At 44.8% G+C, this 21,194-nt stretch overlaps 1 long non-coding RNA gene across 1 annotated transcript; it reads right to left on the bottom strand.

Moving 5' to 3' along the window:
* Positions 1 to 1,489: 1,489 nt before the first annotated feature.
* On the bottom strand, positions 1,490 to 18,467 carry LOC143443435 (uncharacterized). Its single transcript, XR_013112393.1, has 4 exons — positions 18,098 to 18,467; positions 5,376 to 5,541; positions 3,211 to 3,289; positions 1,490 to 2,519 (listed from the first exon to the last, which is right to left on the bottom strand). It is a non-coding gene; the product is annotated as an uncharacterized LOC143443435 (long non-coding RNA).
* Positions 18,468 to 21,194: the final 2,727 nt, after the last annotated feature.

The raw sequence follows: 21,194 nt of genomic DNA, 5'->3' as shown, positions 1-21,194 counted from the left end.
AAGGGTTGATTGGTCTGCAGCACCTAATTGTCATGCAGTCGGGAAGCCAGAGCAGGACTTGTGTGCTGAGTTATGCTGTGCTTGCAGAGAGTCCTGAGCGAGGTTGTTTTTCAGACAAGGCCAGGCACCTGTGCTCCAGTCATTGTCCAGACAAGGTCAGGCAGAGAAAGAGAAGCCCCATTGAGAGAGGGAGTCCTCCATTTGTTCCCAGCTCAGACGTGAGGGACTCAACTCTAATAGAGTTCTCCAGCCTCTTGCCTACCACAGATAGAGCCCAAGACCCAACAACCCCAAATGAGAGACCCTCTCTAAGTCTTTCGCCTGCATGTTTACGTGATTGCTGGTCACAAGAATGAGATCTGAGTCCCAGCTCTGGCCCAGGGCGGAGACATGGCATTCCGAGCTGCTGAAAAACTGTAAGGTTACTGACTAGCAGAGATGTTCTGGTGAAGACAAAACATAACTGCTTCTTTCTTTAAGATTTCATCCAAATGGGCCTGTCAGTCACCTGGGTCCTTCAGGAAAGCTAGTGTGAAGCCTGTCTGAAGATGTAGCTGGGCACAACTGTGTCTCTTTCCACTTGTTGCCACCCCCCGAAGGTGCTGCTCGGCAGGGTCCCGGGCCTTTGCTCATTCTTACGCTGTTCGGCTGTTTTCCTCTGCAAGGTCCCTGTGGCCATCGACCCCTCTCCTCCTTAGCAGGTGTCCCACCCTACTCTGTAAGGGACGGTGACAGGCTTGCACACTATGCTGAGGTCTCTTTTTAATCCATTTGATGGAGACCTCAAAGGTGGGGAGCTGAGGACAGCACTAGATTCCATTCACATCAGTAAGGAGAGTCTCCCTGCTGCATCTTGAAAGAACCGGAAGCAGAGAGCAGCCAGGAAGTGGGCTCAGCTGTAAGACCTTACAGCCTGCCCTTATATGGCCAGGGTTTACCTCCCCTGATGTTTGCACAGCCTCACCACCACAGGTTCAAACACACAAGCCTGTGGGAACACTGCATGTTAAAGTATGCCTAGCAGATCTGCATGGAGAGGTTCCTGTGGGCATCCTGAAGGAAGCAGGGAGAAGTCAGAGAGGAGCTGGACTCAGACAGGTCCCCAAGTGTCATGGCTGATCCCACACAGAGCTTGAACACTAATACTAGGTGTGTTGGCTAGTTTTATGTCGACTGGACACAAGCTAGAGTTATCTGAGAAAACCTCAATTGAGGAAATGCCTCCATAATGTCAGGCCAGAGGCACACCTGTAGAGCATTGTCTCAGTGATTGATGTGGGAAGGCCTCGCCCATTGTGGGTGGTGCCACTCCTGGGCTGGTGGTCCTGAGCTCTATAAGAAAGCAGGTTGAGCAAGCCATGGGAAGCAAGCCAGTAAGTATCACTCCTCCATGGCCTCTTCATTGACTTCCTGCCTCCTGGTTCTGGCCCTGCACGAGTTCCTGCCCTGACTTCCTTTGACAGTGTACAAATGATGTAGAAGTTGTAAGTTGCTTTGGTCCAGATGTTTTATCACAGTAATAGTAACCATATCTAAGACACTAGGTCTTCAGTACTGCCCTTCCTGAAGCAGATATGCTGGGCCATAACGTCCTCCCATCAGCCAACCGGGGATGGAAGCTTGAGCAAGGTAACAGCTGGGACTTATTCCTGGGAAGGACTCGGGCAACTACTGACCTGGAGAGCTGGGGTTCCCATTTATGTTTTAGAGGAGGCCCGAGTCCATGGCTTGTGCAGCCAGAGGGTTAATGACAGCACTCGTAAACACCATCGTGCCCAGTGCTTGCACACACACACACACACACACACACACACACACACAATTATCACATTTATTATTTTGATCTGATAGATAGGCGTCTGTGGAACACTCAATATCTGAAGATAAAGGAGAGTCTGTTAGAAAGTGCAGAGATAAGTAATGAAGGCTTCTGCCTGAACTGACGTATGATTCTGGAGGACTTCTGCTGAGTCCGGTGACTTCTGTGACAGCCCAGGAACAGTTAACACCTGATCAAGCAGGACTCTCTTGGCTTTTTGAGTGGTGTGGATGAAGCCATGCCATGAGGGAGATTTTCTATAAAGAGAATCATTTATGGAGTGCTCCCTGGGTTATCGTCCGAGTGTCTTTGAGTAGTTTGAGCATGTCACCTAGGTGATAAATAATGAACAAAGGCAGGGAGATGATGGATGTGGGAGGAAAAGCAGAGAATCTGGATCCAGAGTGATAAGATGGGGTTCTGAGTGTGTAAGCCCCATGGCACATGACCTTGGATAAACCCCACAGCCTCCCTGTGCCTCTGGGGCTCTGCCTGGAAGTATAGATGCTGGTTTCACCTCACGGGGCTACAAGAACACAACGGTAGAGTAGCAGACAGTGAAATACCTTGTAAGACTTATAGACATGCACTGAATCTTGCCATTGTTCTTGACGTCACTAGTTTGCTGCTGTAGTGTAGCTTTTCCTCTCAGCATAGCGTGACCACGCCATCACCACCGTGGAACTGAGACGACTTGGCCCTGTAGTCATGACAATAAAATAAAATGATACAGGATTTATGGCAGTGGGTAATGGTAACCCACGGTCCTTAGAAAAGCCGGGAGGCACTAGAGCCCCACATCAGACTCCGCCCATTGCTCCTCCCCTCCCCCTCCCCGTCCCCCCCCTCCCTGGCGGCATGTGGTCAGGCAGGAGGCATGCTCCCTAGGGTAAGTGGGAGGCATGAAGCCAGACAAAGGGGCAGCTCTCAGGTTGTCAGCATCATGGGCCTTTTTGCTGACACTGTTCTTTTTTGTGTCAGCGGACACTCCTCTAAGAAACCTCTTGCTCTACAAGCAGGCCCTCAGACTCACTGTTCATTAACCTGGGGCGACTTTGCTCTGTTCTGGATAGAATTCCTATCTGGGGTAACTAGACCGTTGCGTTTTGACCCACGCTCCTGCCAGGGAGCTCTCCACTCCCCAGTCTCAGACTCGTCTCACACACGTACTTAGGAGCTCACGTTTGTTGATGTTTTAGTAGGAATAGTAGATCTGGGATTTGCTGTTATCTTATACAGACTTACAATTTGGTTTAAGGACCATCAGGCAAAGAATTTGAAACAGGGGATAGATGGGAAGAGCCAAAAATGGCTACCAACTCCACGTGTTGTGAATAAGGGGGAAGGAGAGAAGAGGAAGCCAGGTTGGCAGATCCTGCCCACGAGCTCACCCCGACACATTTCCCTGCTTCAGCATTTTGTCACAGGAGAGTCCTGAAGCCCTGGATGGAATTATCTTGGCTGGAATTTCTGTGATAGAGTAAACAGAAATCCGAGTGTGTCAACAAATCATTTAATTAATCGGAGTAGGCGGGCTCGAAGGCAGAGCAGCAGAGGCTGTGCTGAGGTAGCATGACTGACGACTCAGCTGCAGGAAGGAGTGCGAGTCGTCACAGATAGTGGGGATCAGAGTGCAGACTCGGGAGATGCTGTGAAACCAGAAGCCAGAAATGAGGTTAGCAAAACAGACCCGTGTCACTCAAGAAAGACCTGTGTCACATTTGAACCAACCCCTGAGCTCAAATACAAGTTTAAAAGCAGAGATACCAAGCTGTCATTTCGGGTGAGTGGAGATCAGGAATGGATGGAGATGGCTTTAAGATGGGGCTCGGGTCTGCACCCCAGTGTAAAAGTGGCCGTTACAATAACAAACAGGACCCGAGACATAAACGCTGCAAAGGAGCAGATGGCCAAGGCATTTCGCTTGCCTGGGCGCCAGCTCTGGGTAAGCTTTATGTTTCATTCCAAGTCGGCAAATATCAAAACATTGCAGTGTTTTAAAACAGGCTGTGTACCCCAAGTCACCACACCGTTATCACCAAGTTGGAGGGAATTAGACTGGGCAGGGTGTATGCAGATGTGTCAGTGTTGCTGGAGAGATGGAGCGAGTGAGGTCAGCTGGCTCTCTGGATTTTTACCTTACCAATGACACCCTGCACACTCTTCATCCAGACCCTTAATACAGCCCCTCATGTTGTAGTGACCCCCAACCATAATGTAAATACCTGTGTTTTCTGATGGTCTTAGGTGACCCCCGTGAAAGGGTTGTCCAACCCCCAAAAGTTGTTCAAGAACCTTGAAACCGACCATCTTAAGTGGCTACCTGCTTACAAAAAGGCAACAAAAATTTATATTTTGGGGGACACTTTGATTAAAAGTGTCAGTGTCTTCAAGTAGGTTTTGTACATGAAAGGACTTAAGCATGTCACTTACCCGAAGCCATTTTCAATCCAGTGGGTGCTCTGTGATCAGCAGCCACTGATTGTGCCAGATCGTCACTAAGATGCCTTTTTCTGTGCATATCTGCTTTCAGGCTTGGAGCTGCTGACTGACTAAGTGTGGACTGACTAAGGCCACATGATGAGCTCAAAGTCTTTATTGGTTTACAGATCACCCAAGGACCAACTTGAGGTCAGAGTTAGTAACCTTGCCAAACTCCTGGTTGATCTCAGCCACAGTAGGGTTGCGTGGCGACATTGTGACTGCTGTCCCGTATCGGACCTCTTGTCAAACCCCTTTGCTCCCACTCACCAAGCTCTAGATTGCCAGTGTCGTCCGTCATGGCATTCTGTGCACATGACATCACTTCCCAGAAAATGGACAGACATTTCTTCGTCTCTACTTTTCACTTTCACCTGAATCAAAGCAACAGTTGTTCCTGCTGGTGCAGGCTGGCAGTCCTCACTACTGAGGAGGCTGAGGCAGGAGGATCACTGCAAGTTCCAGGCCTGTTTGGGCAGCTCCATGAGATGCTGTCTTTAAAAGAGTAAGAGGAAAGGGCTAGGTGCAGTTCAGTGGTAGACTGGGCACCGATCCCATGTGGCATCCATGTATCACATGTCCATCCCGTGTAGAACGCAAACCCATCCCATGTAGATCCATGTACAGGAGATATTTATTCATTCTGTCAATCTGTTCCTTGAATGTCTATTCTATATGCTAGGCGCTGACTGAGGAGCCAGGGATAAAGGGGACCCTCGATTTGAGTATGTAAAGAAAGGAGGTTTTTCACAGCTTGGAGTGTTAGCCTTGACTCCTGTAGACATGGTTTAGTGTATGTAGTGGAGAAAACATTCATTCCATTCTCGGATCTGTGGGGTCTCAGCTGAGTATGTGAAGAAGTAGCTAACAGAGTGTGTACTGACCGCTGCCCTGCTCCAGGGTCTGCTTTGGAAAAGTTTTCAAACAGAAGGAGGGGGCTGAGAACAGTATCTTTTTGTTCTAAAGCTTGGTGTCCTTAGAAAAGAGCATTACAGTCTCTGACAAAGAGAAGAAATAAAATGGGCAACTAAATACATAGCTATGTAAAACATTTTATGTTTTGTTATGTACTTACCTATGTACAAACTGTAGCAATCTGCAATTTGCAGAAATATGGTCTGGTCCAGCTGTGTATCTGTGTGTTTTCTGTTGTAGCCATGGTGACCCACTGATAAGTCAGAATACATGAAGCAATCTGCTTAGAAGAGATTCTGTAGTTAGTTGGCCTTTTGACTCTGAGCCTGCAAAGAGACAGAACATCACAGACAGGTGTGCCTTGTGGAGCAAAGCTTCTGATCCCATGGAAACCAATAAGCAAAGAGAGGGTCAGGCTGGCTCCTCAGAACTCCCTACCAGGGACTGTCCTCAGTGACTCAACGTCCTTTTAGTAAGCGCTGCCCCCCAAGGTTCCACCAGCTCCCAGTAGTCAGAGTGGGAACCCAGCCTCTGGCATGCAGGCCCACACTTAGAGGAAATCATGTGTGCAAGAGTGCGCATGCATGTGCACGTGTATGTGTGCATTCGTGCGTGTGTGCTAGATACAGGTGGAGACCGGGGAGGGCGGAAGGACTATGAGAAGGAAGCGAAGACAGAACCTGTCCGTTTCTCAATTGCTGAGTAGCTTGGACAGTTCAGCAATCATGTTCAGGAGCAGTGACAGCCAAGGGGAGAATTCGGAGCCAGACGACTCGGAGGCATAAAGGAAACTGGCCTTGAATATGTTAACAGTAAGCACTGCTGATGGTTTAATATGTACAACTATGTATTCTTGTATAATATACTGACACACACACACACACACACACACGTGCACATTATGTACCAATAGTAAGTGAAAAATGCCCTTCACATTCCAAAGTTGGGAATATGACGTTAAGGTTTCTTTAATAGCAGAATTAAGCCAACTTTATTTATAAACTATGTGTCAAAATAATTTTAAAAGGCATCTATATGGAGTTTGCTATAAAAAAACAAGTACATTTTTAAACTGATGAAATATGCATATCGTTTGGAGCCATATCTCCAGCTGTTGATTACATGATTTTTTTTAAAAGCCAATAATTATTTCAATATTCAACTAAAATATCCTGATTAAGTGAGAAGATAAACAAACCCTCCATTAGAAGATGAAAGGCACATCTACATGTAAAACCATAACAGAGTACGCTAGAGAATCACTCAAGCGCTTGAGGGGAAATTATGTAAATATCGTTTCTCAAAAATTTAAATGTAAAAAAGTTCCAAAAGTGGTAGACTATTAAGTCATAAATATGCATCACCGTGAAGCCCTACTGAAGACAGTACACATTTCTCCTTAGGATAAACATTCAATGAAAATAAAAAACATTTTCAAAGTACCCTGATTACCAAGTGTTTGCATCAGCCACAGCCTATCAGTCTAAAGTAAACACGGATATTTAGGAAGAAAGGTAAATGAAGCAAACCTTCTCTTTCTTTTCTTTTCTTTTCTTTTCTTTTTTTTTTTTTGAGTACATTCCTTCAGGGTCAGGAATTTCCATAATATAAATGGTTCTTAGGAGGTCTGAGAAGGGTGTGCTGCTGAGCAGGACATGAGTTCAGATCTCCGCATCTTCACCGGAAAGTCAGGGGCAGTAGTCTGCACCTGTAGCCAGCCCGCTAGGAGGGACAGAGACAGGCAGCTCTCCAGACCTGACCGGTTAGCCTTGTGTTTATCCATATGCTAGGCTCCATGAGAAAAACTATCTCAAAAAATAAGTACATGGTGACCTATGGCCCCTACACATGGGCACACAGTTGCATACGTATACAAAACACACACACACACACACACACACACACACTTACTTATAAAGCTGATTACAAAAGTATATTCTCCAGGACACTTCTCAAATATAAATTCATTTCTCTGGTTTGACCTGAGTTGAGTGTGGCCTTGTGGTGTCTGACTATGGGAGGGACGATGACTCTCGGGTCTATGTACTGGAGCTAGGAATTTCAGATGAATGTCAAAACATGACTGCCACTCTTTTAAAAGTGGTGCATCACCCTCATTTGCCCACAAAGAAGCAGGGTTCGGAGTGACTTCTGTTGGCATGCCCGTGGTGAAGGAGTTAATGAAGGGCTGGGGACTGGGAAGCCTCGGCTTTTATGATGACTACACAGCCAGCCCATCTAAACCAAACCGTCACTCTGGGTGATTAATTTTATCTCAGGAAGTCAGGGGCCTGTAAAACAACCTGCCCAAGGTTGTTCTGAAGATTAAGCGTTAGGGCAGGATTTAAATTGGAGTCTGAGCCCATGGTTGGCTGTCTCCCATGGGAGATGTATCTGAGCACTCTGCTGCATACTGGACCTTTCAAGTCCGGACACTGGGATAGCGGTGGGCCAGGGAGGCATGAACCTGTGTCTGGTGTCCATACCAGCCTGCCCAGGGGTAGGTCAGAGGTCAGAACCTCTTTACTCTGTGCCACTAGGGCCCTCCCTGGGTCCTGCATCTATTAAACGACAGATGCCAGTGTGTGTGTGTGTGTGTGTGTGTGGTCGTTGTTAGGTCACTTCCTCTTTAGCTCTCCACTATTCTTTGATCATCTCTACTGGCTTGTGGGGAAGCTCCAGGAACCCTCTTATGTCTGCCTCAGTGCTGGAATTACAGGCTCACACTGTCACACCTAACATCTTACATGGGTGAATGGATGCTAGAGACCTGAACTCAGGCCCTCAAGCTGGTGAAGCAAGTACTTTGCCCATGGGGTCGTTGCAACTGAAGGAATGATATGGTAAGATGTATCCTGGTCAGTTTTGTTGACTCGACACAACCTAGAGTCACCTAAGAAGGGAGTTTACATTTACAGAACAGGTGTGTGTTAGAGAGAGGACTGCTGAGGCCCGGTGCTACAATTGTTAAGCAGCCATTAGAGAGGTTCTAGATAGAGTGTTCTCTAGAGAGATTCTAGGTAGGCTGGTTCCGGGAGACCAGCGACCTTCAGTGTTGGGAAGGAGTGCTTGTGCAGGAGGGTTTTCCTAATCAGCTCACCAGCGGCAAATACAGCTGTAAAGTGGAAAGTAAGAAGTTACTCCTTGTAGATGCCAGAAATGGGGTGATGCTCCTCCTTGGGGGCCCATGCCTCAGTCTGGAGCTCTCTCAGCATACCTGGAGCTGACAGTCCACTCAGTCCTGGGGTCCTGGCCCAGCTGGCTGGCGGTGCATGAGAGACAGAGAACAGACAGCTCCCACAGCTAGAGCTTAGCTCACCTCTCCTGTTGGGGAAGGAACCCTCTCCAGTTCTTCAAATGCAGAGCCAAAGAGATGGAACTCTGCCACGGATTTCTCTACCGAGTTCCATTTTTCAATTCTATTGGTCCTAATGACTGGGAGGAAAACATCCCTGAAGAAATAGGCCCAGCTCTTTGCTTGCCAGGAAACACTAATCTGGGGGACACTACCACTAAGGCATAAGGGCCACTCAGAAAATGGAAGACTATCTTTTTTCCTGGCAAAACAATTCTTCATACACAACTGTAGAGTTAGCTGCCCAAGAAATTACATAATATTAGGTATATGTTTTATGAATTTTAGTTAACCTCTTCCAAGTAATAGACCACTTTGAAGGGTTAGTGCACAGCACTCACTCATCTGCGTATCACAGTAAAACCCACAAAGCAAACATGTAATCTGGTTGGGTCGCTGACACAAGTATAACCACTGGGAAGTTAAGGCTAGGGGAAGTCTTACAACCAAAGCCCTGGAGCAGAACGGATTGAAACAACGTGTTCCGTGGGAAAAAAACTGAGCAGGTCTTTTGATCTACTGGGGCAGTCTCCCAGAGCAGCAGGGCTAGAATTGATTTGGTCTGCAAGGCCAGAAGATTAACTTCAGAGATATTTCCATGTTCCATTGTCTTTTTCATTTATGTTTTTCCTAATTTTCTGGGGATGTAGGTAGTACAGCTGCATTCCTCATTCAGAGAAACACCCCCTAACCCACACTGTGACCCTGACCAGCAGCCTGCAGAGGTGAAGGAGGCCTCAGGATAAGGGCAGTCGTGCTTCCAAGTGGACCCAGTGTCCACCCTAGTTCAACAGACTGAGATGTCTTGTAATTAGTTATTTCCCTGGAACCACACTCCAACAAAAGCGAAGGTAGCTCTCTCCCCGCTTCTGTCAGCCAGGTTTGCTCACAGGATTGAAGGCCTCAGCGGCTGTCATCTCCTGGGTTCTTCCTCTTTCTTGCTGTGCCTATCTCGGAGGTGGCTCTTACAGGGGTCCTCGTAGGGCGTTGTATTGGAACTGAGTTATGGGGACTCAGGGTTAGGTCTAGGATGGATTGTGTGCCAAGTAGTGTCCTTCCCTCGGTCTGTGTGATTTATTGCTTGCATTTTGCATTTAAAATGCTTGTTTTTCCAAACACAGATGGTTCTTCCTGTCGCCAAGGAGCTGATTCCCAGCTCTGTCTCATAATTTAGGCTGCCACCTTCATCTTCATTGATTGGTTTGAGACAGAGTCTCTTTCTGCCCAGACGGGCCTCTAATTTACTACATAGCTGAGTCTGGCTTTGAACTCCTGATCCTCCCACTTCTACTTTCCAAATGCTGGGATATTTCCAAATGCTTCGTTTACTTCTGTTGCTGTGATAAACACCACGGACAAAGCAACCTGTGGAGAATAGGGTTTACTTAGTTCACAGGTCTTGATCACAGTCTATCACTGAGGGAAGTCAGGGCAGGAGCTCAAGCAGGAGTAGACTCTGGAACCATCATGGGACACTGTTGCTTACTGGTTCGTTCCTGGTAGTTTGCTCAGCCTGCTTCTGTGTATAACCCAGGACCATTTGCCCTGGGGTGGGAGCACCCACATTAACCATTAAGAAAACACGCCATAGACCTGCTCACAGGACCGCCCGCTGGAGGTGGTTCCTCGGTTGACATTCCTTCTTCCTAGATATATTTAGGTGTGTGTTGTGTTGACAAAAACTAACTGGTGTAGAATGTATGTACACGGTAACGCCTGACTGTGTCGACAGTTTGACTTTGTACTTACAGAGTAAAATTCTCACTGCCGACACCTAGCACCGTGCTTTTATCAGTGGCATCTTTTCGAAGGATTGTTTCTGAAATGATGAGTTAAAAGGAAAAAAAAATCCTCTTGTAGTAATATGATTAGAAAAATGAGTCCAAATGGCTGTAATTTACTGAGGAACTTTCTGTGGTCAGCGATGGAAGCAGAGATGGATTTTGTTGGTGGCGGTCACTCTCATGGACAGCATGACCCCTCTCCCTTCCCAGGCCCTTTTCTTTGGGGGAAAGCATGGTGATTAAGGTCACAGACAAACGTAGGTTCTCATGGCCTTGGCCATGTCACCTTATTAAGCCTCAGAGCTAAGAAATTACGCCATGCATGAAGTTATATAATGACAGTCATCTGATTCTCTGTGAGGAAATAAATTTGAAAAGATTGTAACGGAGTTAATTTTAGGGTTTAAATACAAATAATCAGATGGTTATCATTATGTAACTCCATGCACACCATCTTACTAGACAATGTGAAGCAGTTCATTCAGAGCAGATTTCATTTTCACCAAGAATTCATGGCTTGCTCTGAGCGCCGTGCCTTTCATATGGACACAGGGAGGAGAGGCATGCTCTCACTCGACAGGCTGGATCTTCACACTACCTCAGGGGTCAGAGGTCAGGGCTGCCTCATGCATTCCATCTAACAGACACGCGCTTATGACTAGAAATGTAGAAGGAAGGCTGTCTTGTACATTTCACGCAGTACTTTAAATATTTTTCATCCCTTTACAGCAATGATTTTCATTGTTAAATTATACCTATTTATTTGTGCACATGTCATAGTGCATGTGTGCACACGTGGAGGTCAGACAACCAAGTGCAGGAATCAGTTCTCTCCTGCCGGGGTGCTGGGGACCAGACAGGACACCAAGCTTGGCAGCCTTTTCCCATGAGCCACCTTGCTGGCACTGCTCGTGACTCTATACACTTAGGACTCCTGCTGTTAGCTTTGATCTTCTGGACAGGTGCCAGCAAATACTTTTTGGATGAAAGAGTTCACGACTAAATGAAGTTTAGTGGTTTATAGATGGAAAAATATAGAAAAATATTTTTTGAGGAGATCTTGCAGCAATAGCCAGGAAAAGTTTGAGGGAGAGTCTAGATGTTTGCGAGGGCTGAGCTGGCAGGACAGAGAGTAGAGGTGCCGGCTTGTCTGAGTGTCTGCAGAGATGCTTCCCACCGCCTTGGGGGTTCATAGTTCTGGGTCTCCTACTCTGAGGAAGGACTACTTTCTCCACTAACTGGAATTTCTCAATATTTATAAATTTAGAAAGAAAGATAAATTGATCACAAATACTGTCATTTTCTGTAACTCAACTACAACCTTTGATTTGGTGAATTTCATTCATAGATGATATTGAACCTCCACTGAGGAGAGGAGAGACCATGGCATTGAAGGCATAGGCAGTGAGTGTCTAGGGCTCATTAAGGCTATCCTTAGCTACATGGCGAGTTTGAGGACAGCCTGAACTACACGGAGACCCTGTCTTCCAAAACCAAAGTGCAAAACCAATTGAGAACGTTCTGGGAAATGTTATGACAAATTTGTATTTTGGTTCAGGAACTCTGTCCACCTGTTTCCACATGGGAGTCATCCAGACGTCCTAACTTGAAATACTGTAAATTTTACCCGAGCTTCTTGCAGTCAGGGAAGTTACTTGACCTATCACTCCTTTAAAATGCCCAGTTCTTCCCAGGTGTGAGTGAATTCATACTTTCAGATCAACATGAGATGTTTCAGCTACAGTCCATGGATTGATTCTGAGTCACAGGTGAAAACTGCTGCATCACCCAGCCTTGCTCATCAAACAGCACCCATACAGATACTTAGCATCTTTTGAAAAGTACCTTTAAATCAGGACACATTTGGCATATGTAGCTTTCTCAGAAAGGTTAATTATTTCATTGCTTGTTGTATAAAGGCTCATTGTTTAAAAATATCACTTGAATTTGGACTAGAGATATACAATAAAAATTAATCTTTCCGCATTTAGTAATAGTAGCAGGTGCCATGGAGGACATGGAGCAGCCGGGAAGTCCTGTGCACCGCAGGTGACACGGACACAGAACAGCTGTTTCATAAAAAGGGTTTTCATTGTCTATCAGTGACATAGCAAGGGAATGTGCACGTGTGTGTGCATGCGCGTGTGCACGTGCATACACACACATACGTACACTTTCCTTAAGATGTATTAGAATATTTGTAAGAGTCAGAGACAGGAAATCACCTACATGGCTGTTCACATTAAGAGGGATGAATAGGTCCTATCCCAATCTCATTGAATCCTGCATGGCAGTGAGACCACGTGGACCCCACAGCACACAACAGTGTGGTAAGGCTTGGAAGCATGGTACCAGCGAAACAAGGATGATACCTGCATGATTCTGGACAATTCCAGTCCAGACCTGAAGGCCGGAGAGTGATTGCTTCTGGAGTGATGACAACTAGCATGGGACACAAAGGGGCTTTTCTGGGTGCTAGAGACACTCTTGGCTTGCTGCTTGACCTGAGTGCTGGATACACAAGCCATGCACCAGTGAGGATGCACCTGCTGCTGCTGCAGGCTTGTAAAGTGTATTACAGGACAATAAACAGCTACTGACATGCTCTAGGGTCAGAGGTCAGAGGTCAGAGGTAAGACACTGAGCAGGTAGAACGTAGGTGATGCTCCCTAAACTGAAAGCAAACTTGTCATAATGTTTTCCAGAAATTGTTCATTGAGTTTGCGCTTTGGATTTTGGAGACAGAATTTCTATATAGTTCATGTTGTTCTCAAACTCACTATGTAGCTGAGGATGCCCAGGACTTCAGATTCACCAGCCCTTAGCTTCTGAGCCATGGGGTTGTGGGCATGCACCTCCTCATATGGTTTTATGTGGTGCTAGGAACAGAGTCCAGGGCTTCATGGTGCTCAGCCAGCTATCCACTAGCTAGCGACATTCCCAATCTCTGACTGCATTTTCATAAGCTCTGCAGCTTCCCCTACAATCACCCCGGGTGATCTAAGGCCTATGCCCTTTGATGTGCCACAAATCACTGTCTTCATCAAAGCATCTGAGACATAAATCTCAGAGATTCGCTTGCCATCCCTACTAGACGGCTAGAATACGGTGCTTAGTGTCAACCCACAGTGATGGCAGATATGCATCTCCTAACAGCTTGCTGTAAGTAGATGAAATAGGATGCTGTGTAGAGGGAGTATATTATAGTATATCACAGTATATTATAGTATAGAGGGAGTATATTATAGTATATCACAGTATATCATAGTATATTATAGTATAGAGGGAGTATATTATAGTATATCACAGTATATTATAGTATATAGAGAGTATATTATAGTATATCACAGTATATCATAGTATATTATAGTATAGAGGGAGTATATTATAGTATATCACAGTATATCACAGTATATTATAGTATAGAGGGAGTATATTATAGTATATCACAGTATATCATAGTATATTATAGTATAGAGGGAGTATATTATAGTATATCACAGTATATTATAGTATAGAGGGAGTATATTATAGTATATCACAGTATATCATAGTATATTATAGTATAGAGGGAGTATATTATAGTATATCACAGTATATTATAGTATATTATAGTATAGAGGGAGTATATTATAGTATATCACAGTATATTATAGTATAGAGGGAGTATATTATAGTATATCACAGTATATTATAGTATAGAGGGAGTATATTATAGTATATCACAGTATATTATAGTATATTATAGTATAGAGGGAGTATATTATAGTATATCACAGTATATTATAGTATAGAGGGAGTATATTATAGTATATCACAGTATATTATAGTATAGAGGGAGTATATTATAGTATATCACAGTATATCATAGTATATTATAGTATAGAGGGAGTATATTATAGTATATCACAGTATATTATAGTATAGAGGGAGTATATTATAGTATATCACAGTATATTATAGTATAGAGGGAGTATATTATAGTATATCACAGTATATCATAGTATATTATAGTATATTATAGTATAGAGGGAGTATAGAGGGGGTGGAGAAATGGCGCATTGGTTAAGAGCATTTACTGCTTTCTCAAAGGATCCAGGTTTAGTTCTCAGTGCCTGCATGGTGGCTCACAACCACCTGTAGCTCCAGTTCCAGGGACTCTTGGCACCCTCCTCTTTCCACAGACGTGCACATGCTGCATATACACATGTGCACATGTTGCACACACACGTGTGCATGTTGCATATACACACGTGCACATGGTACAGACACACATGCAGGCAAAAACGTTCATACAAATAAAATGAAAGTAGCCAAGTCTTATAAAGAGTGTGTTGTAAACCCAGTGAAACGCAGGCAGTTTGTTTCATTACTTAAAAATGTTTCTCACTTGGATATGTAACATGTTCTTCAATAATAATAATAAAAAAAAGCGAAAGCAGAAAGAACCAGAATTTTCTCACAGCATAAGGGTTGGCTAAAAATGTTTTGAATTGTATACATGTGGCAAATCTGTTGAGATATTTAAATTAGTAGAAAACACAGGTTCTCACTGAGAACAATTGCCCACTCCTTTTGAGGTTCAGGTTCCTTGTATGAAGAATGAAGACTGACCCACAAGCATGTGGCCTTCTGTCCAGCACACACTTGGCACATGGTATTATTTTCTGTGTGGTTCACAGTTCAGTGTGATAGGAGAAAGTGATTGTCACTTTCCAATGAACAAGTTCCACGAGCAGACGGTGTGACTAGAAATGAGTGGGAACCTTGCAGAGGAACTTAGGAAGACATTATGGTGGACAAGAAAGAAACCTTAGTTACAGCCTACTGTTTGTGGGGCACCAACCCTTAGAAACACCTGCATGGTGCCCACTCATAAAGTGCTTGCTAATATTGCATCCCAGACTAGAACCCACTTTTCTGATAAACCAAAGACCAAATTTTGAAGAATATCCTAACTAGAAAAATGTAGACATCAAGGTAGTTTCAAAGCACTAAAACTGACATTAAAGTACATTTCAAAGGGTATTAAAATACTTTATATTTCTAGATCATTTTCAACTGGCCTTAAGCACATACTGCCCATCTCTGTATGTGTGAGTGGTACAGTCACATATACATTGATAAGTATGCACATCTTATGTGCTTGGAAGGGAATGGTACAGTCACACATACATTGACAAGCATGCACATCTATCTTATGTGCTCAGAAGAAGCACATTTCACTCTGTGTAGCTGGATTTCCCATAATCTCCTAGGATTGCAGCGCAGGATGGAGCTGAGGATCATGGGAAAACAAATGGGAAAGATGCATTCTTCTCACAGATCTCAATTCTTATATGAGCCTCATTCTGAGAAATGGAAAGGCAGTGTTTCATCTCAGGAGATGGCCAGTCCTTTCACCGCTTTGAAGTCGTGAGATACTTGATTACCAATCAAACTCTGCTGAGAAGAGCTCTTCTTTTTGTCAGAAGAGATGAGATGCCAGGAAAAAGGCCCCAAATTAGCATTTTCCTCCAGGTCCTTGGTACAGAGCTCTTACTTATGAGATGCGTGTTTTGTGGTAACTAAGAGACTGAAGAGCTCGGAGACAGGGAAGAGAATAATGGCAGCCTGCTGGAGAGAGTGGCAGCCACTTACCAGTGCCGTAAGGCTGCTGGCTCGCTCTCCTCCGCGGGCTTCTCAGGACTGGTAAGTGCTGTTGAATCTGTGGAGATGCCTTGAAAATGAGTGCTGCGTGTTTTAAAAATGGTTGCTGTTACCATTAGTTCAAACAGGAGTCTGCTGAGAGTCTGACCCTTCTTTATTATACTGCCTTTTGCTGCTGTGTGCCCGTATCCCTTATGGTGATTTTTTTTTTTTTCAACAACACTGGACCACCTTCACTGGAGAAGAGAGGGCACAGTTCTAAGGAGTCTTTCAACTCTCAGATAAGAGGATGTGTTCACAGGACACACGCGAGTGCATTACAGTCTGTCCTGACTGTGTCATCTCCCTGTCACTGATGGTTTTCTGAGCTGAATATCATGGAGAAATATATTTTTTGTTATGTATTGCTATGCTTAGGGTCAAATATCTACTAGTCTAGAAGGAATATTGTGTTGTTTGGTGAAACATAACGGTATGCGTGGTACTTAGCAAGACGCATGAACGTAAGCACATCATTCTAGAGACAAGACAAAATCAGAAACCCATTGGTGTTACAGTGGATTCTTGTACCGAGGTGCCTCAAGACACTGAGCTTGGAAGACTCACTTTGTTGAGGAGTATTGACCAGGAGCCCTGACGAGGTGCCGCCGCTCGGCGTAGATGATGAAGCATGTGTTATTCATTCCCCAGTGTTTGTTCATATCTTACCTAATGAAATGACGGTTACCCTCCCGTGTCGTTAGGAAACTGCAAACAAAAGCATTAAGGAGCAACAGCGCATAGCTATTACTAAATCCATAGCCCCGTGCACAGCCGTGGGACGGGAAGAAGAGGACTCCTCGCTCTTTCTCAGATGGCCCGCAGCTCCCTAACAGAGCTAAAGACATGCTGTGTGATTGTTAGCTCCTCGACATCTACCTAAATGACCGACCATCTCTGCATACAAATGTTTAGCAAAGCCTTATCACTATTGCCTACACTCGGTGGGCATTGACCTGCTCCTCGATTGGTGAGTGCATGGGATGGATACACAGCACCCTGGAATGTTCAAAACAAGCAAAACAAGTTAGCAAAGTGTGAGCACACGTGGGTGAAGACTGAGGACACATCGCTAAATGAAAGAAGCACACTATCTGATTCCAACTGCATCGACTGTTTAAGAGGCAGAGCTACAGAAGTTAGTGAGAAAGGGCCAGGCGTTGGCAGGGGTGTGGGGGAAGGAGGGAGGGAGGGAGGGAGAGAGGGAGGGACGGATGCTCGAATTTATATGTTGGTCATATTGTCTACCTATAACTTACTTTTAGTAGTGCTGTGGTCGTTGTAACCTAGGGTGTCACAGGCTCTTGGCCTACACTCTGCTGTATGACCCCGGCCCCCACCAATTGCACGTTTTGATGGGTCATGAAAAGAGAGTCCAAAATGAGGGCTGGTGAAGTGGCTCAGCCAGAGAGGTGGTTACAACCAAGCCCGATGCCCTGAGTTCTTCCCCCAGACCCCACACGGTGCAGGGGAAAGAATGAATGCCCACAAGTCTGATCTCCTCATGTGCACTGTAGCACATGTGTGTCCACGCCAATACCCTCCCATGTGGAATATAAATACACGCATCATTTCAAAAAGTTCTGACCACAGTAATATTCACTATTAAATCACTACAATTTCTTGTGATAACATTCTTCAAATTAAAAAAAAAAATTTTTACGGAATTGTCTTAGAGGAAAGTTATTATCGAATTAAAGAATTGTGAATAATATCCCCTACTGGAAATTAATTTACTAAAATTTCTCAGAAGTACTTATAAAAAGGAATTGATCAAATATACTACTATTTCAATTAAAATAACTACTATTTCAATTGCGAAAATTGTTTTTTTTTTTTTTTCAACTTATAGGACAGATAATTCCAAGGGACTGTTTTCACAGTGTTTTGGGGTCAAACTCAGATCTTCATGCTTGCCCAGCCAGCATTTAACTCATGGAGCCATCCATTGCCCCGCCCCCTGAGAGTCTATGCGTTGACCAAGATAGGTACTATTTCCAGTGGTTGGTAGGTCGGTCAGTCTCTCTCTTTCTCTCTCCCTCCCTGTTATCTTACCTTGGTTAATTTCTTCTCCTGTGATAGGTCTCGGAAAGTCTTCATCACTGTTTGTGAGAGATGTTCACCACGTGACAGCTTTCGGCTGCTGTAGGGCAGTAAAGCTTCCTTTGGGTCCTTACAGTTGAGCACGTGCTTGCCTTCTGCGAGTTATGGACAATGTTCTTGTGCTTCCTTCATGGATCTTCTGTGGCTCAGGTTTCTCTGAATCAATCAAGTGAAGACTGGAAGGGGCTTGTGCCATTTTCCAGAATTCATCTTTGCACTGGACCCTCTTTCCTGTGGTCTTAAATCCCTGGCTACCTTGACTGTCCCAGTGCCCCAGGTCTGTCTCTCTCTGAAGCTGACTGCCACACCGGACACAAGGAAATGTTAGGGTGTGAGTCTGACAGGTCTTGTAAATTCATACTTTAAAGGCTGACTTCCCCGCCCCCAGCTTTTGCTGCTATTTAAAGAGGTGTGTCCTCTAGGGAGGCAGACCACGAGGGCAGACCTTTGACCCTGTTGTAGCTCTGCGCCTTCTGGTCCACTGCTCTGTGATGTCCTGTGTTCACTCTCCCCACTAAAGGAGCAGCTCCTGCCACCATGTGTTCTCTGCCTTGATGGACTAAGATCCATGTCACCAGGAGCCATAATAACTCTTGTCCTTCTGCTGGGTGACACAGGGCTAGACTCAGTAGCTGTCACCATCAGAGGTCTTTCTTACTTTATTTCAGTCTCTTGGCAGCACCTTTTCCTCCCCAGAAATGGACTGTTTCCTGCTCTCACGCTGTGAGTCACTTGCCTGTGACCTCTCTGCCTGTGCAGCTTCCCATCCCATACATGAGGCAAACCCTGGAAATCACTTCCTCTGGCTGTTCACTGGAGTATGAAAGTCAGCTGTAAACACTGTCCCTATCCAATTATGAGAAACACAAAGGTAGTTGTTCTAGCAACTTCTTCCTGTATGAGCAAGGTCTGTCTGGAATATTTAAATAAAGGGACAAAGCATCTTCTGATGTTTCCCTTATACACCAGTGCTCACACACTGTCATACCTGAATGCATCTGCATCTGGCAATTAAAAAGCGTGACCCTAGGGAGGAAAGCTGTTGGATACAGAATCTAGGTCAGGTGCCCAGGGAGGTCTTCATAATTCAAGAAGAAGGTTGGGGGTCCTGTCAAGGGCCAGCTGTCACTCAGGCACAGCCCAGATTTATAAGTGCTACTGCCCGTGTTCAGTCAGTACATGTGTACTGCATGTATACCGCAGAGTCTGAGGTGTGAATGAGCTCTGTGGGAGGATGCAGTAGCATCCAGAGATCAGGAGACTTAAGTGTTTCATCTTTCCAATCACAAGCTTTTCAGGGAGCTGTGTGTGGGTTCCCAGGGATGCTCCCTCCTATCCAAACGAGTGAGTGCTAACCAGTCCGCTTTCCTCTCCTTCTGACCAGAGATCTTTATTGGGTTTGTCTCCAAGGTGAGGTGTAGAACAGAGTCTCATCTTACTTTAAAAGGCAGAAATCTAAAGCTGCCAGCAAGGCAGTAATTAACAGTAATCAGAATTACTCTGAAAATGGCTCTCAAAATGTTCTCAAAATACAGTCTAGCTGTTTTTAAGTAAATAAGTTATTAAATGCCATTTTAAGTGATTGATGTTTTCATGATACAAAGTCGAACACTTTGGGCTGCAGACGTGAGTGCTGTTTGTTTTGTTTGTGAACTTGAAGCAATCAAGATTTTTCTATGATTAAAAAGTGACCACAAAGTCATGGAGCCACTTCAGTGTTCACCCAGGCCAAGAGCCAGACAATGCACGGGTGACGTCAGGAGCCAAAGTGAGCGGAGGAAGAAAGAGAGAAGGTGAATGCGGTTGCTTTAGTGTCCTAAAAACGGCTGTGTTAAATCAGCCTCGGACACTAGCGCTGTGGACGCTATACTACACGAATCACTGGTGGAGAAACAAACTGGAATCACTTAAACACAGTTACTACAAAGAAAAGTATGAAGTAAAATCAGGAATGGACGGGAAAGCCTCAAAATAAAATTACTGTCTTAAAATAGTTTTGAATTGTATAGGTGTCCCATCAGAGAACTAAGCTGGAACACCCCAAGTTCTGGTGGAAGCCCCAAAGTTTTCAGTTGTGTGTAATAGAATGCAGTGTGCTCCTTAGCTGTAAGAGATGGAAGCTCGGGCTGAAGAGGCCTTGGAAGTTAAGCCTTCTCTCACAAAGCACCCACGGTCAGTTCCCAGCACCCACACTGCTGCGAAGAATACCTATACCATCAACTCCAGCTCATCTAATGCCCCCTTCTGGCCTCCGAGGGTACTGCATTCATAGACACACATGTACATAATTAAAAATAAGTACAAATGTAAAAAAAAAAAAGTGAGAAATCCCTGTTCACTGGCCTTTTACAGAGAAATTAATTTAAAATGACAGAGTAAAAAAATTTAAAAAACGATTAATTCTGGTGATATTTGCATAGCAGGTATTAACCAATGACTATACCTGAGTCCCCAGCAGCTAACAACATTCTGGGCAATCTCTAGCTAGTTTTCAGAGGGAGGCTTTAGATTTTCTGTATTCCAGCAAGTGGGGTCAAAGACATTGGGTTCAGAAAATCAAATTGGCCATGTTAAATGGTAATTTCACACAACACTGTTCTTCTGAATTTTCCCAGACCTCTGGGCTTAGGTGAGACTTCAGTAGAGCCTTAGAGCGTGCTCTCTCTCTCTCTCTCTCTCTCTCTCTCTCTCCCTCTCTCTCTCGTGTGTGTGTGTGTGTGTGTGTGTGTGTGTGTGTTGTCTGTCTCCTTTTCTCTCTCTGGTGTGTGTGTGTTTGTCTTGTCTGTCCGTCTGTCTGTCTGTCTGTCTGTCTGTCTCTGTCTCCCTTCCTCCCTATCCCTTTTCCTTTTACACTACTTTGTTTTCCATTGAGGACTAATACCACCTAATAAAACATTTACATTTTTTTTCATGTGTTATGCACATTTCTGTCACTCTAACAAATATCTGGGATAAATCAACTTAGAAATAGGAAAGGCGTGTTTTGACTCAATCTCGGGTTCCCTGTACCTTGACTTACGGCCTGCTTGTGGTAGCAATGCATTGTGGA

The sequence above is a fragment of the Arvicanthis niloticus genome, chromosome 9 (assembly GCF_011762505.2).
Source record: "Arvicanthis niloticus isolate mArvNil1 chromosome 9, mArvNil1.pat.X, whole genome shotgun sequence".
In the NCBI taxonomy this organism is placed as follows: Eukaryota; Metazoa; Chordata; class Mammalia; order Rodentia; family Muridae; genus Arvicanthis; species Arvicanthis niloticus.
Note: the sequence above shows the minus strand (reverse complement) of the source record. Positions and strands in the feature narration are given on the sequence as shown.